The sequence below is a fragment of the Gorilla gorilla genome, chromosome 4, assembly GCF_029281585.2.
Source record: "Gorilla gorilla gorilla isolate KB3781 chromosome 4, NHGRI_mGorGor1-v2.1_pri, whole genome shotgun sequence".
Classification (NCBI taxonomy): domain Eukaryota; kingdom Metazoa; phylum Chordata; class Mammalia; order Primates; family Hominidae; genus Gorilla; species Gorilla gorilla.
Window position 1 is genome coordinate 88,095,643 of NC_073228.2, and position 15,247 is coordinate 88,110,889.

At 34.8% G+C, this 15,247-nt stretch overlaps 1 protein-coding gene across 4 annotated transcripts in view; it reads right to left on the minus strand.

Moving 5' to 3' along the window:
- EDIL3 (EGF like repeats and discoidin domains 3) overlaps positions 1-15,247 on the minus strand; it is a 442,725-nt gene that overhangs the window by 73,447 nt on the left and 354,031 nt on the right. The gene's annotated exons all lie outside the window — the stretch shown is intronic.

Here is a 15,247-nt window from a genome sequence, read left to right on the forward strand (position 1 = left end):
TTAGAAGACTCTAACTGAATATATAAAATCTATTAGGTATATTATCATTTATATGAAAATTTTATTGTGTTCAGATAAAATGTGCACTTCCAATCTTACTAGAATTTCCTCCTAATTAAATAAATATATCGCTGGCAGATTCAAATAATTTAAAATGTTTTGTTTCAGACATATAATTTTTAAATAATAAAAACTTTCTAAGCTTTCAAACAAGGATTTTCAACCTATTACACTTATTTTATTTCTAGGAACAGAAGCTAAAAGAATGCATCTCCCATTTTTAAATAATCATATACATATGTGTGTATATATATATGATATAATGTATCCTGTACATATATATGTATGTATAGGACACATTAAGGCAACTCAAAAATTAATTTTAAATTTTTCAATCTAAAAACAATAAGAGACATTATTCCTTACAAAAGTGCTATTTTATTAGGCTAACTTGGTCTATGTAATAAATGTCATTTGTAGTTTAGAGCAAGAGTGATTTAGAGCTAGAAAGATTTAGAATTTAGTTTTTGTAAATAATTATCTTATTATGAAGACTGAAACTATTTGATATTTATCAAAAGGCTTCAGGAATATTCTGCTGCCAAACACAGAGATTCCTCCTTTGTGAGTGATGTTTGTTAATGTATTAAATGAAGTCATTTTGGAGAATATGAGATATGCACATCATTCATGTATTCATTCATTCTATTGTTTATTTGCTACATATTTATTGAGTGACAGCTATGTGTTCACCACGGCTCTAAAGAATGGGATATAGCAATGAAGAAAGAAGATGGTGGTATGCATAAGTAGATGTTCCTATTCAAGTTTAAAGAACATGTCGAGCTCACATTGAATGGTGTATGATATACAAATATACCTCTCAGGACACAAAACATTTTGCATATCAAACCTGTCTTCCAGGGGATAACCCTTAAGCTAAAGCTAAATTAACAAAGTACCAAAATACGGAGTCATTTAAATTAATTTGGTTGAAAAGTTGGTCATCCAATTATATTATATCATATAGATTAAATTGTAGATAAATTGAAAGCTAGTTTTTTTGTTTTATTTTTAATGGGACATGGTGCACCTTAGATTTGGTCATCAGCTACTTATATCATGTTTGACTTTCCAAGCTTCAAATCTGGTACCCTAACAATTGGACCAGTTCTATAAACTTACTCCTATGTAGGATGATATTAATGTTTTATTCAGTTTAAATAAATCTTGACTCTCCTATGCTTAACAGGATTTTTCAATGCATTATATTTTGGAGCTGGCATTGTATAAATATGAAAATAGTCATATACCGCTGATTCTGGCTGTTTGGTTAGCTTGAGCAATGAACTGATAGTCACAGAAATTTATATCATTGTCATTAACTTCAAACACTTGTAAGCTACTCAACTTCTGGTAGCATGGAAGTGTTGTATCAGTTGTATAGGACTGTTAAGCCACTTTTAAAAAGTCTTTGATCTGCTGGGCGCGGTGGCTCAGGCCTGTAATCCCAGCACTTTGGGAGGCCAAGGCAGGCGGATTACAAACTCAGGAGTTTGAGACCAGCCAGGCCAATGTGGTGAAACCCCATGTCTACTAAAAATACAAAAATTAGCCAGGCATGATGACACGCGCCTGTAGACCCAGCTACTTGGGAGGCTGAGGCAGAAGAATCGCTTGAACCCAAGAGACGGAGGTTGCAGTCAGCCGAGATCATGCCACTGCACTCCAGCCTGGAGACAGAGCAAGACTCTGTCTCAAAAAAAAAAAAAAAAAAAAAGTCTTTGATCATATTTGTAACTAAAAATTAAAGACTCTAATGTGATATAATATAAAATGAAATGAAACATGAAAATACCACTTTAACAAATAACCCAGGATAAAAAGAAAATAAAAGAAAAACTAGCTAACTGACTAAGAAAATTAATTCTTTGTATCTTAAAGGGTAGTTGGCAGTGGGCCCTGGCTAACTGAAGAGCAGATACAGAACTCTGGAATACTGAACCATAGCATGAATTGATACGAACTGCATTTTGGCTATAATAATATTAGCACGTAGAAACAAAAGAAGGTTGGACAGAGTGCACAGTGATCTCTCTACTATAGATCAATTTTGTAGGCTTGCTTCTCCTGTTGATGATAAAATAAACTGCTCTTATTCTATGATGAATAAACCCACAAATACTCCAGGACACTTAGATGGGTTGAGGAGTAATTTAAGTATGTGGTACACTTGGGACATAACAGGGTATAGCTAGTGACTGCTCTGTAAGCATAGCTGTCTGGGAAGTGGAAAACACTGTGATGCAATGTGGGCTCTGAAGGACAGCATCTAAGTTAAGAAAAGAGCAGCTATATCACAATAACACAATTGTACCTTAGAACTGATTAAATGATAAAAGTCATCTAGTTCAAAGGAAGAATGAGAAAGGTTATTGCACAGTAGGTGGCAGAGTTAGAAATGAAATGCTACTCTGGTTCTCAGGCAAATATTTTAGGCCCAGACTCATAATTTCATTCTATAATTTATTTGTAAGTTTATTTTCTAGACATTGCTTTATCATTTTTCAAAGATTGCAAATAAAAGCTTAGTATCAATTAAATAAAAATATTTGATTCCTAAAACAGAAATTAAAAGAAAGATAGTTTTCTACAAAAGTGCATATTTCCTCAACAAAACTCTCAGTATTATATTAAGAAAATCACTTAGCAGAGATGAAAGATAAAAATGTATACTATCAATTTACATTAAGAGATATAACAAGAGTGTGTTATATATATAAGAGTGTGTTTAAATAACTCTGTCCATTATTTAAACAGAGTGAGAAAAATAATGGTTTTCATCAGCTCTAAAACTCACGGAACTTCTATCTGAAAATAAACCATGCTGAGAAGCCTTTAAGAAGTTAAATAGCAGAAACTCTCTTGAGAAGTAAATGTTAAAATTATGGCAATATCCCTTAGAGTTTTCACTTAGAATTAAAGCTTTTCTTTTCTTTATTTTAAAAACTTTTATTTCAGGTTCAGGGGTACACGTGAAGGTTGGTTACATAGGTCAACTTATCGGCATGGGGGTCTGTAGTACAGATCCTCTCATCACCCAGGTCTTCAGCCTAGTACCTAATAGCTATCTTTTCTGCTTCTCTCCCTCCTCCCACCATCCACCCTCAAGTAGACCCAAGTGTCTGTTGTTTCCCTCTTTGTGTTCATGAGTTCTCATCATTTAGCTTCCATTTATAAATGAGAACATGTGGTACTTGGTTTTCTAGGGAACTACATTTCTTCTATACCTTTGTCATGTTGTAAATCTGTTTTATTATATTGTGTGTTACAGTTCTGAGAGCAAATTTCCTCTGAATGCCGTGTGATGTGGTTTCTTGCCAAAAGGGAATGTTTAAAGTAAAGTTGAGTAAATCTAGTTTATCGTCATGCATACCAAAACACTGCCTAGCTCTGATAACACTCATCTCACTTCTTTCTTTTCTTCCTCTAAAGCGTCATTTTGATCCCAGTGTTGCAAAAATTAATGTTCTAAATTCATATTCCCTATTGTGTTTTGTATATGCTGTAATTCATCTAGTTTTCAACAAAATACAGGTTGTGCATCCCTAATCTGATAATCCCAAATCCAAAATGCTCCAAAATAACAACTTTTTGAGTGCTGATATGATGTGGAAAATTCCACACCTGATCTCACATGATGGGTCACAGTTAAAATGCAGTCAAAACTTTGTGTAATGCACAAAATTATTAAAAAATATTGTATAAATCATCTTCATGCTATGTTCATAACTGTATATAAAACAAATGCATCCCTGGTTACTCCTGGGCCTCATTCTCAAGGTATTTCAATACATATATATGTAAACATTCCAAAATCCAGAAAAATATAAAAATATGAAACACTCCTGGTTCCAAGTGTTTTGGATAAGGGATACTTACTCTGCCTGGCTTAATTGAGTGTAAAGTCTTCGTATAAAGAGACATAAGAGATCACAGATGGCAGGCCCTGTGGGAGGACATCTGAAGTGCACTGACTGCTAGGGCTGGAAGCCTGAAACTAGACACTTAAATTTTTCCTGTGCTACTTGGTAGCTCTGTAACCTTAGAGCTAGCCCTTTTTGCCATCATGAGTCTCAGTTTCCTCGTGTACAAAGTGGCAAGAATAAGTGAGGAAGGTATCTGTCCTACAAGTTTTATAAAGTTTTTAATGAAGATCAATGCAGAAAGTGCTTAATAAATCTTTCTGTTGATGTTCTCACTCTCATATTTCCCCCCACATTCAACCTAGTTCTATTGTCAAGATTTACACATCTTTTTGTAAAGTCTAAATTGCTGTAGAAACATAGGGTAGTGTTATTCTATCCGGCAATGTGCCAGGCTGCTATACAGGGCTTTGCTACTGGCGAGCTTTTCCTTTTATTCAGTTTGGTACACAGAGAGGTTCCACAATGTCAATGATTATTATTTTTATTCATTTTAAAGACAGTTTCATTGTGAAACATGTAACCAACACTCTGTGACTTCACTAGGATCACAATAACCTGAACTTTGCTTATGAATTTAAAAGTATCTTTCATGAGCAAATATATTTATTCTGGTGAAACTATGTGAGGACCAGAGTCACTGAAAAGTTTACGACTTATTGTAACTGTAAGAATAGAAACACAAATTTGGCACACCAGTGCACATTATCAGTTTTTAAAAGCTACATTTTAAAAATAAATGTATAATAACTGTGGGATCTGCACTGATTGGACAGGAAATGTATAATGAAGCAGGACTTTGGAAAAATTACAGCATGCACCCATTGGGCAATATGACATGAATTACAAATATTACAAAGTGAATTCATTCTGTTGTTTTCTTTTTCAATGATTACTTATTCTGTCATCTGTTAATACTGATCATAAATTGTGTCACTTCCAGGAAAGTTTCTCTAATTACAAAGTGAATTCATTCTGTTGTTTTCTTTTCAATGATTACTTATTCTGTCATCTGTTAATATTGATCATAAATTGTGTCACTTCCAGGAAAGGTTCCCTAATAAATCCAGAGGAACAAATAACACTCTCCCAATGAAAGCTTGTTTTACTCCACAGTGAGTCATCGTGGACATCATCTTTCTTTTGCCATCGTATGAAAAGATGTGCAGATATTGGCTCTGCACTTCCACATCCAGCTAAATCCCTCCTCAGCTCTGAAGTCTGGCTACACAAATCTGTAACCATCTTCTTGTTCCGGGAACTCTTGTGGCGTGGTTGTCTAAAGTACATAGTCGATCAAAAGCGTATATTAACTTACCTTGCTTTGCATCTTTCTAAATATAAATTCTGACTACATCTAGGTGTGATTCTCTTACATCTGATACTTCTCTGCAACTTTTGTCTCAGCATAGTAACCGCCTAATTGGGCCAACATACAAATCCTTGAGGAAATTCATGAATAACTGATGGTTAAGAAACCTTCCTGATAATTTAACTCTAGCTTCCCTGAACAGATTCACTCCTTTCACGACAGGGAAGGTGTTTTGATTCCTCTAATTTCTTCAGTTTAACACACTGATAGACCAGAGGGACAGGAAGAAATTGCTTAATAAATCTCTCCATAGCTGTCCTCACTCTCACATTTGCCCTCACACTCAACCTTATTCTACTATCAAGAGTCATAAAGTGCCATCGGCACCTGGCTCCTCTACCTCCTTGTGATGGCCTCTATCTTCAGTTGGAGCAATCAGTTAGGAAAGCTCATATATTTCCCTTTTCAAGTAACTGATAAGATCTTATGAGGCCTGCCTTTCTCTACTCCTGTTAGCAAGTAATTAACTTTGGAATTACGAAACACCAAATCCCCAAAGGGCAACAATAACAACCACAGAATGCAGCCAAAAAACACATGAAAAAATGCTCATCATCACTGGCCATCAGAGAAATGCAAATCAAAACCACAATAAGATACCATCTCACACCAGTTAGAATGGCGATCATTAAAAAGTCAGGAAACAACAGGTGCTGGAGAGGATGTGGAGAAATAGGAACACTTTTACACTGTTGGTGGGACTGTAAACTAGTTCAACCATTGTGGAAGTCGGTGTGGCGATTCCTCAGGGATCTAGAACTAGAAATACCATTTGACTCAGCCATCCCATTACTGGGTATATGCCCAAAGGATTATAAATCATGCTGCTATAAAGACACATGCACACATATGTTTATTGCGGCACTATTCACAACAGCAAAGACTTGGAACCAACCCAAATGTCCAACAATGACAGACTGGATTAAGAAAATGTGGCACATACACCATGGAATACTATGCAGCCATAAAAAATGATGAGTTCATGTCCTTTGTAGGGACATGGATGAAGCTGGAAACCATCATTCTCAGCAAACTATCACAAGGACAAAAAACCAAACACCACATGTTCTCACTCATAGATGGGAATTGAACAATGAGAACACATGGACACAGGAAGGGGAACATCACACTCAGGACTGTTGTGGGATGGGGGGAGTGGGGAGGGATAGCATTAGGAGATATATCTAATGCTAAACGACAAGTTAATGGGTGCAGCACACCAACATGGCGCATGTATACATATGTAACAAACCTGCACGTTGTGCACATGTACCCTAAAACTTAAAGTATAATAAAAATAAAAATAAATAAAAATAACAACCACAGAAACCCAAACCAAACAAAGAAAACAAAAAGCCCCAAAGATCAACCTTTCAGCCTGAGGCTGCTCATAATACACATTGCAAAGATCTTCATTCCTCTCTTAAAAATGTAAAAGAGGGAAATGACACAGGTTATTTAACATATTGTCCTTGGGCTTTGATATAATTTGCTTGTGAAGAGTTGATAGACAAGACCTGTTTTCTAATTAGGTAAATTTGAAAAATCCCAAAATGAGCTAATCTCACTGGTTCTAGCTGAATCTTTGGTTTAGCTCCTGAGTTGCTGGAACTTGCATTCTAATTTAGTTCTATCTTCCCAGTAAAACTGTCCTGAGAGGTCCTGGACTGTCGCCCCACAGTGCAATGGTCCTGGGAAAGTGATAGGGCACCAAACAGCTTCAACACCTACCAAATCAGTTAGCGGAACATTGCAATTAATGGTCCTTTCCTAAAGATTAATAATGAATATCAGTGCATTAAGATGTAGATTATCTTTTGTACAAAAAAAAAAAAACCGCAACAAACAAAACACTTTCCTTTTCTAATCTTATGCAATTCCTCCAGAATTCTAAAGGCATGCTTTATAAAGTACTGGGATACATATCGAAAACATTTCTTAGATGCTTTAAAAAATTCTCCCTTCATCTGAGTCTTAGAATTCATCTACTAATTACTTTAATAATTTAGGAGGCTTGGATGAATTGGAAAGGGCTCAAATTTATATTCACCCAAAGGAAATATGGATTAAGAAGATTGCCTTCTTATGGGCCTTTTCTCCAGAGATAGTTGTCTGAATTAAGGATGAAAATGTCAGGTCAAACTCATTTCTTATTACAACCTAGCAATCTAAATGGCAGCTGTTGAGATGAGTCCAGAGGGGCTTACATTCAGATTTCTAATCAAGGGAACACCTTTATTGACTACTTAATAATCAACTCTTCTTCGCATCTGTTTAACTTTCAGGGGAATAATTTTTACTAGATTAAAGTGGTCACCCTCTTTTTAAAGAAACTTTGACCCTAGGTATAGCCACCCCTCCCGCCAACACACACACACATACACACTTTGGTATTGATATCTATTTTAGTGATTTATCTATCTATATAGCAAGCTGTTCCTCCCAAAAAGAACAGTATACATAATGGAAAAGTTATAAATATATACATCAATCATTTTCCTCTTCAGAGCATAGTTATGCTTTTTAATTCTCCTTTACATTTCCTTACCTAACTGAAAAGGCTACAAAAGTAAGTTACTAAAGAATCTCACATACACATACATATACCAACAGTTCCTACTCTTAGGTAGAATAAAGAAAAAAAAGTTATATGCATCTTTCAAAAGAAGCAAAAGTAAGTCAGAGAGAGAGTTTCTACTTTTAGTTAGATTCAAGAAAAAATTACACATACTTTTAAAAAGAATTCAAAGTCAGTCAGAGAAAGAAAATGTCCAATCGAAAAGAAATACATTAAAACTAAAGGCAGTTGTAATGTCCCCTTTTTTATTTCTGATGTTGTTTATTTGGGTCTTCTTTCTTCTTTTCTTGGTTAGTCTGGTTAGTGATTTACCAATTCTGTTATCTTTTCAAAAAAAATTCTTCATTTTGTTGATCCTTTTTTTTCAGTTTCCATTTTGTTTAGTTCTGCTTTTATCTTCATCATGTCTTTCTTTCTGCTAATTTGGGGCTTGTTATTTCTTGATTTTCTAGTTATTTGTGGTACAACATTAGACTGTTTATTTAAAACCTTTCTACTTTTTAAGATAAGCATTTATTGATATATACTTCCTTCTTAGTATTGCTTTCGCCGTATCTCACATGTTTCCATTTTCACTATTTCAAGAAATGTTTTGATTTCCATCTTAATTTCTTCATTGACCTAATGATTGTTCAGGAGCATACTGTTTAGTTTCCATGTATATATAGTTTCCAAAGTTCCTCTTGGTATTGATTTCTAGTTTCATTCCATTGTAGCTTGAGAAGATACTTGATATAATTTCAACTTTTAAAAATTTGTTGAGACTTGTTTTGTGGGCTAACATATGGTCTATCAAGAATGTTCTATGCGCTGATGAGAACGTTGTATATTTGGCAGTTGTTGGCTAAAATGTTCTGTAAAGGTTTGTTAGGTCCATTTGGCCTAAGTCAGCTAAACAGAAATACAAAAGATCACCAGAGACTACTAGTAACAACTACATGCTAACAAACTCGAAGGCCTAAAGAAAATGGATACATTCCTAAAAACATACAACCTACCAAGATTGAATTTAGAAGAAATAGAAAACCTGCACAGACCAATAATGAATAGTGAGATTGAACCAGTAATAAAAAGTCTCCCAACAACAAAAAGCCCAGGATTAGATGAAATCATTGCCTAATTCTACCAAATGTATAAAGAAGAACTAATACCAATCCTCCCCAAGTTATTCCAAATAATTGAAGATGAGGAAATTCTTCCTAACTAATTCTATGAGGCATTCTATGAGGCCAGTATTATCCTGATACCAAAACCAAACAAGGGCACAATAAAAAAAGAAAACTATAGGTCCAAATTCATGATGAATATAGATGCAAAAATCCTCAAGAAAATACTACCAAAACATATTCAATAACACAACAAAAATACAATACACCATAACCAAGAGAGATTTATACCAGGGATGCAAAGATTTATAATGAGGATGTGTGAATCAATCAACATGATACATCACATAAACAGAAAGATGGACAAAAACCATATGATAATCTCAATAGATGCAGAGAAAGTATTTGACAAAATTTCATATCCTTTCATAATAAAAACTCTCAAGAAACTAGGCATTGAAAGACCATACCTTGAAATAGTAAAGATCATATATGATTAAGCCACAGTTACACAAATTTAATATTTAGGAAAACTAAAAGACTCTACCAAAAAATTATTAGAACTGATAAACAATTTCAGTATACATAATGGAATACTAATGGAATACTATTTGGTCATAATACAAATGAAATCATGTCATTTGCAGCAACATGGATAGAACTGGAGGTCATGATGTCAAGTGAAATAAGCCAGGCACAGACAGACAGACAGACAAATTGCCACATGTTCTCACTCATATATGGCATCTAAAATACTTTATCTCATCAACATACTATAGTAATAGAATAATAGATACTAGAGGTTGGGAAGGTGTGAGGCTAGGAGAAAGAAATGAAGAGAGGTTGGGAAATGAGTACATACAGTTATGTAGAAGAAATAAATACTAAAGTTCAATAGCAGTGACTATAGTTAGCAACAATGTACTATATATTTCAAAATAGCTACATGAGAGAACTTGAATTGTTACCAACACACAGAAATGATAAACACTCAAAGTAATGGACAACTCAAAACTATGACTTCATTATTATTCATTCTATGCTTGTAAAAAATACAAGTACACCATAAATATGTAAAATACTATGTATCAATAAATGAAAACAACTAAAGACAAAAATAATAACTTTAAAAATGAGTCTAAAGAAGTGTCTGACACAAGTTCTGGGGAGCTAACGTACAACACGAGTGATGATGATGGATGTGTTACTAAACTGGATTATGATAATGATTACAAAATACATATATATATGGAATCATCGTGTGGTATATCTTGAATAGATACAATTTTTACTTCTCAATTAAATATTTTAAAATATAAACAAAACAAAGCAAACAAAAAAGAGATGACTGACAAATGCATTCTTTGCATTTGAAGATCTACTTAATTGTAAGAATTACTTATGATGTATACATCATAAACAATGTACAGAGTAGTACACAAATTACCTTTGACACATCTTTAAATTAATTTAACTTTATATATTTCAAGGAACAAATAGATATTGGACAGCACAAATTTAGTCGAAACCCTAGTAATGTATTATAGCAACTTGTCTTTTGCAAGAGTATAGCTACTAATATTTTAGCATATATGTTTCTACTAATTTAACAATTTCAAAACTGAACAAAAGTTTAAGTATAGGCTATTTGCTTGTGTATTGTCTCTCCCACCCTGTAACAGCATGCTTAGTGTAAATGAAAAAAATGCATTTGGCTACTCAGATTGCATTCAAATTTGAAGCTGAAGAGATTTGTTCTTTTCAAGAAACAACTGGGTGTCAAGGTTCCCATTGGTCTTATTAGACGTTTCCTCTGCATTGTATACCATGGACCCAATTACTAACTGACATGGGGTAAAATGACAAATTATCTCATTATTAATGAAAAAACCCATAAAATTATTTCCATATTTAAATCACTTGCAAGATTACAGTTCAAATGACACAATAGCACTGCACAATTTAAACTCAAACCTTTCTGTAAAGCTGAAAAGCAGATTAAATTTGAATAATTAATTTTAATGTTTTCATTTATATGTAGTGCATTAAAATTTTACTTACTCTGAGCCATTAACGATGGACTGTAACTCAATTTCTAGGATTTAGAGATTATTTCAGCACAGATTAGCTTTGGTATTTATACCAGGCAAACCTTATCAGAGGCAATGCAAAATTTGTAAGTATACTTCATTCTTAATTGGCCTGATGCAGCATGCTATGACTAAGCAGACCATTCATAGAAAATCGCTCTCCAAGTTATTGTATTTATTTTCTGGAAAATATTCTCTGTTGATTAAATTTCAATCACTTTTTAAATACAACCTGGTACTTTGACATTACTGTTAATAGCCTATCTTAAAATCAAACATCATTTAGAACAGCCAAGAACAATGTTTTAATAAGCTTCCTTTAGCATCAAGTGCCTCATTTGCTCTTTCCTTCTGTCTAGTAATACATCAAGTTTTCAATCATTTATTAATTCATTTAATTACTATCTGCTGAGCACCCATTATATATAGGGCCCTGCCCCAGGTTTGTTTCAGGGTATAAATGTGTAAGTGCAAAACCTAGTCCTGTTGTCATTGACCCCACAGTAAGGGTGACATGGTATAAGGCAGGCAGCGTGGTAAAAGCTGGAGTAGGGAGAAAGGGCACTGACAAGGAATCAGAATCCAGGAGTTTCTATCATGAATCTCTGACTTGGGGTCTAAGTAGAAGAAAACCTCAATCCATAATAGTTCAAATATTTAGTGAAAATTAGTATTTTACACAACATGAAATATCAAAATACGGTAGCTCTAGGGTTGCTTAATTCAGGGGCCCATTAGCACCCTTAAGAACACAAGTCCTTTCTATTTTTTTTCACTCTATCACCTTTTGAGTATTGACTTTTATCTCTCTAAGTAGCTTCCTTCAATATTCCAAGATGACTGACAAAATTTGGGTCATTAAGAGCCAACATGACAACACTCAACCTTTAGTATTCAACAAAATGACATTTACCTAAAGAAGAGCTATCTCTCTCTCTCTCTCTTTTTTTCTTTTGGAACTCCTACTTTTAGCAAGGAAACCTTTCGCAGAGGCCCTCCAGTAGATATTTTTGTGTCGTGTTGGCAAGAAATGGATTATGTCCCCACCCTTAAATGTATCCCTTGAAATGAGTTTACCTTGAAGGACTTGACTTGCTTCAGTGACCTCGGCTAAGCAACTCAATCTCTCTAAACATCAGCTTCTTTCTCTACAGCATTTTTCCTCTAGTCCAGGGGTCCCCAACCCCTGGGCCATGAACCGGTACTGGTCAGTGGCCTGTTAGGACTTGGGTTGCAACAGCAGGATGTGAATGGCAGGCAAGGGAGCAAAGCTTCATCTGTATTTATAGCCACTCCACATCACTCCCATTACCGCCTGAGCTCCACCTCCTGTCAGATCAGCAGATCATCAGACTGTCACTATCTCCCATCACCCCCAGATAAAACTGTCTAGTGGCAGGAAAACAAGCTCAGGGCTCCCACTGACTCTATATTATGGTGAGTTGTATAATTATTTCATTATATATTACAATGTAATAATAATAAAAATATAGTGCAAAATAAATGTAATGCACTTGAATCATCCTGAAACTATTCCCAACCCAGTCTGTGGAAAAATTGTCTTCCACTAAATTGGTCCCTGGTACCAAAAAGGTTGGGGTCCACTGCTCTGCTTCTAGTACTACCTCTATGCACCCATGCTTCTGAAGTCATGCACTTGCCAACAGAATCAAAGATAAATTATATGAAAGCAATTATGCCAGCATAACATATTAGGCAAATATTTGGCATCATGATTGTATGTAATATGATTACATGTAATAGGATATTATTTTAGGGATACTCTAAAACCATGTACACACAACAGTGGGCCTTTGCCACAGTGAGTTTAAAGTGTGTTCCTTGCAGCATTTGCCACATCACTAAAAATGGGCAAATCATATTTTCTTAAAGGAATTAATTGGGACTGAACAATGGCTCATTGGGTTTGGGTTTCTTGCCTGGAAAAATATGACATAAATTTGGTTTCATAAAAAAAAGTCTATTACCTTGCTACTCAACGTGTGGTCTCTGGATGGGCAGCATTGGCATGACCTGGGGCCTGGTTAGAAATGCAGAATATATGGATTTCTTTCTCACTCCAGGAATATCCAAGATGATCTCACTAAAGGATGTACTGACTCAGAATCTGCATTTTAACAAGATGTCCAGGTAATTCATATGCACACTGACTTTTGTAGGACACCACTGTTGGAGAATATAAGATTTCTGTTTTGATCCCACAGATATTTTAAATCTCACTATTTCATTAGAATTATGCTAACATTGATGCTTTATGAAAAGAGCATTTTCTGAAGCAAACAGCGCTGAGCCAATTTAATTATTTAATCAATTTCCTTTTCAGAGAATATTTGTTTCCATCTTTCTTTTTTATCTTCATAAAATTATTTATTCCATGTTTCAATTTTACAACAGTGATTCAGTTCAGTCATCATTTTTTTTCATGGAGTTTGACTATTTAACCTTCTGCCTCTGCATTTTTCTTGTGGGCATTTCTACCAAGTTCAATTTTCTTGGATTAAATTTATTAGGTCTAACTTTTTTCAAAATATTTGATTATTCTTTTAATATTTAGTCAGTACAAAATTTTGCTACCTCTGGATTTAGTCAAAGCCAATCTTATTTTCACTTGATTATTTCCAACTGTAATTTTCACCGTGAACTAAATAAAATCTGCTTCAAATCATTTAAATAGCTGCAACTATTTTGATACATCATCTATTAAGTTCTTAAATAGAAAAACCACACCTTATCTTCATTAGGCTCAAAATGTCTCATGTAAGAATGTATCTTGTCCAGCACTTTGGGAAACCAAGGCAGGCTGATCACTTGAGTCCAGGAGTTTGAGACCAGCCTGGCAACATGGCAAAACCCGTCTCTACTTAAAAAAATAAAAAATACAAAAAATTAGCCAGGTATGGTGACATGCGCCTGTACTCTGAGCTACTTGGGAGGCTGAGGTGGGAGGATCACCTGAGCCCAAGAGGCAGAATCTACAGCAAGTTGTGGTGGTGCCACTGCACTCCAGCCTGGGTGGTGGGCTGAGACTCTGTCTCAATAAATAAAGAAATAAGTAAATATAAAGGGACATATCTTGCTTTAGCTCTGGTGTCCTTTGAGCTCAAGCTAGATTACATTAGCTATGTTATATACAATATAAAGACATTATCATGGAGAACAGCATGTGTCACTTACTATAAGAGTGTCTACAAGTTAAAATACTACTGAAGTATAAGCCCCAAAAGGGTAATCTATATCTCATTCATGTTTATCCCCCTGTAAGAATCTGTGGTGCATCACAAGTGTTCAAAACATTTGAGTTGCAGAGAGAGATTACAAACACACCAGTCTTCAAACATATGCTATAAGAATTCAGAGAAGGGAAGCTTGGTCCTATCTGTGTTTCTAGATAGTTTTCATGTACTAGTTGGCATCCCTTCTGGAAGGTATAGCATAATTCAAAGATGGAGATGGAAATGTCTAGTGCTTTTTATGGGACACCATCCATTTTTATTTTATTTTATCTTATTAAGTGTAAAATTCTTATGAGATAGCCTTGAAATGTAAATTTGGAAAAATAGGGACACTTTGAAGGGGAATCTGAGCATGCTGATCAGTGAGATAATTGATCTGGTAGCGAAGTGCTTACTATACAGGATAGACAGCAGGGAGTGGGATGAGAGAGGGAAGTGGTAAAAAACTGATAGTGTAATTAGTATAAATGATATTGCAGAGGCAATATGAGTCTGAACTGAAAAAAGAAAATCTGAAGTGAAATAAAAAGGGTAGATCCTGAAGACACTTTGTAATATTGGTGCCCCTGACCCTTGGGCCTCTTGTTTCCATGCTGTATGTTGTCTTTGAGGAATTTAACCTTTCCTGAAAGTATATGTCCACTCTTCCCTGAACTGTGGACAACACTGAATTCACTTAAGACTGACTCCTGGGCATTTCTACTACCATGTTTTATATGAACTCCAGTGTCCCAAGAATAATCCTCCATGTTTTTTCCTAAATTAAGATTTTGTTTTTTGGTGACTGCATTGCGAAATGTAATAATCGGCCTCATACACTACTATCCATGAAGGACTATCAATTTTATCGTGTAATTCCCT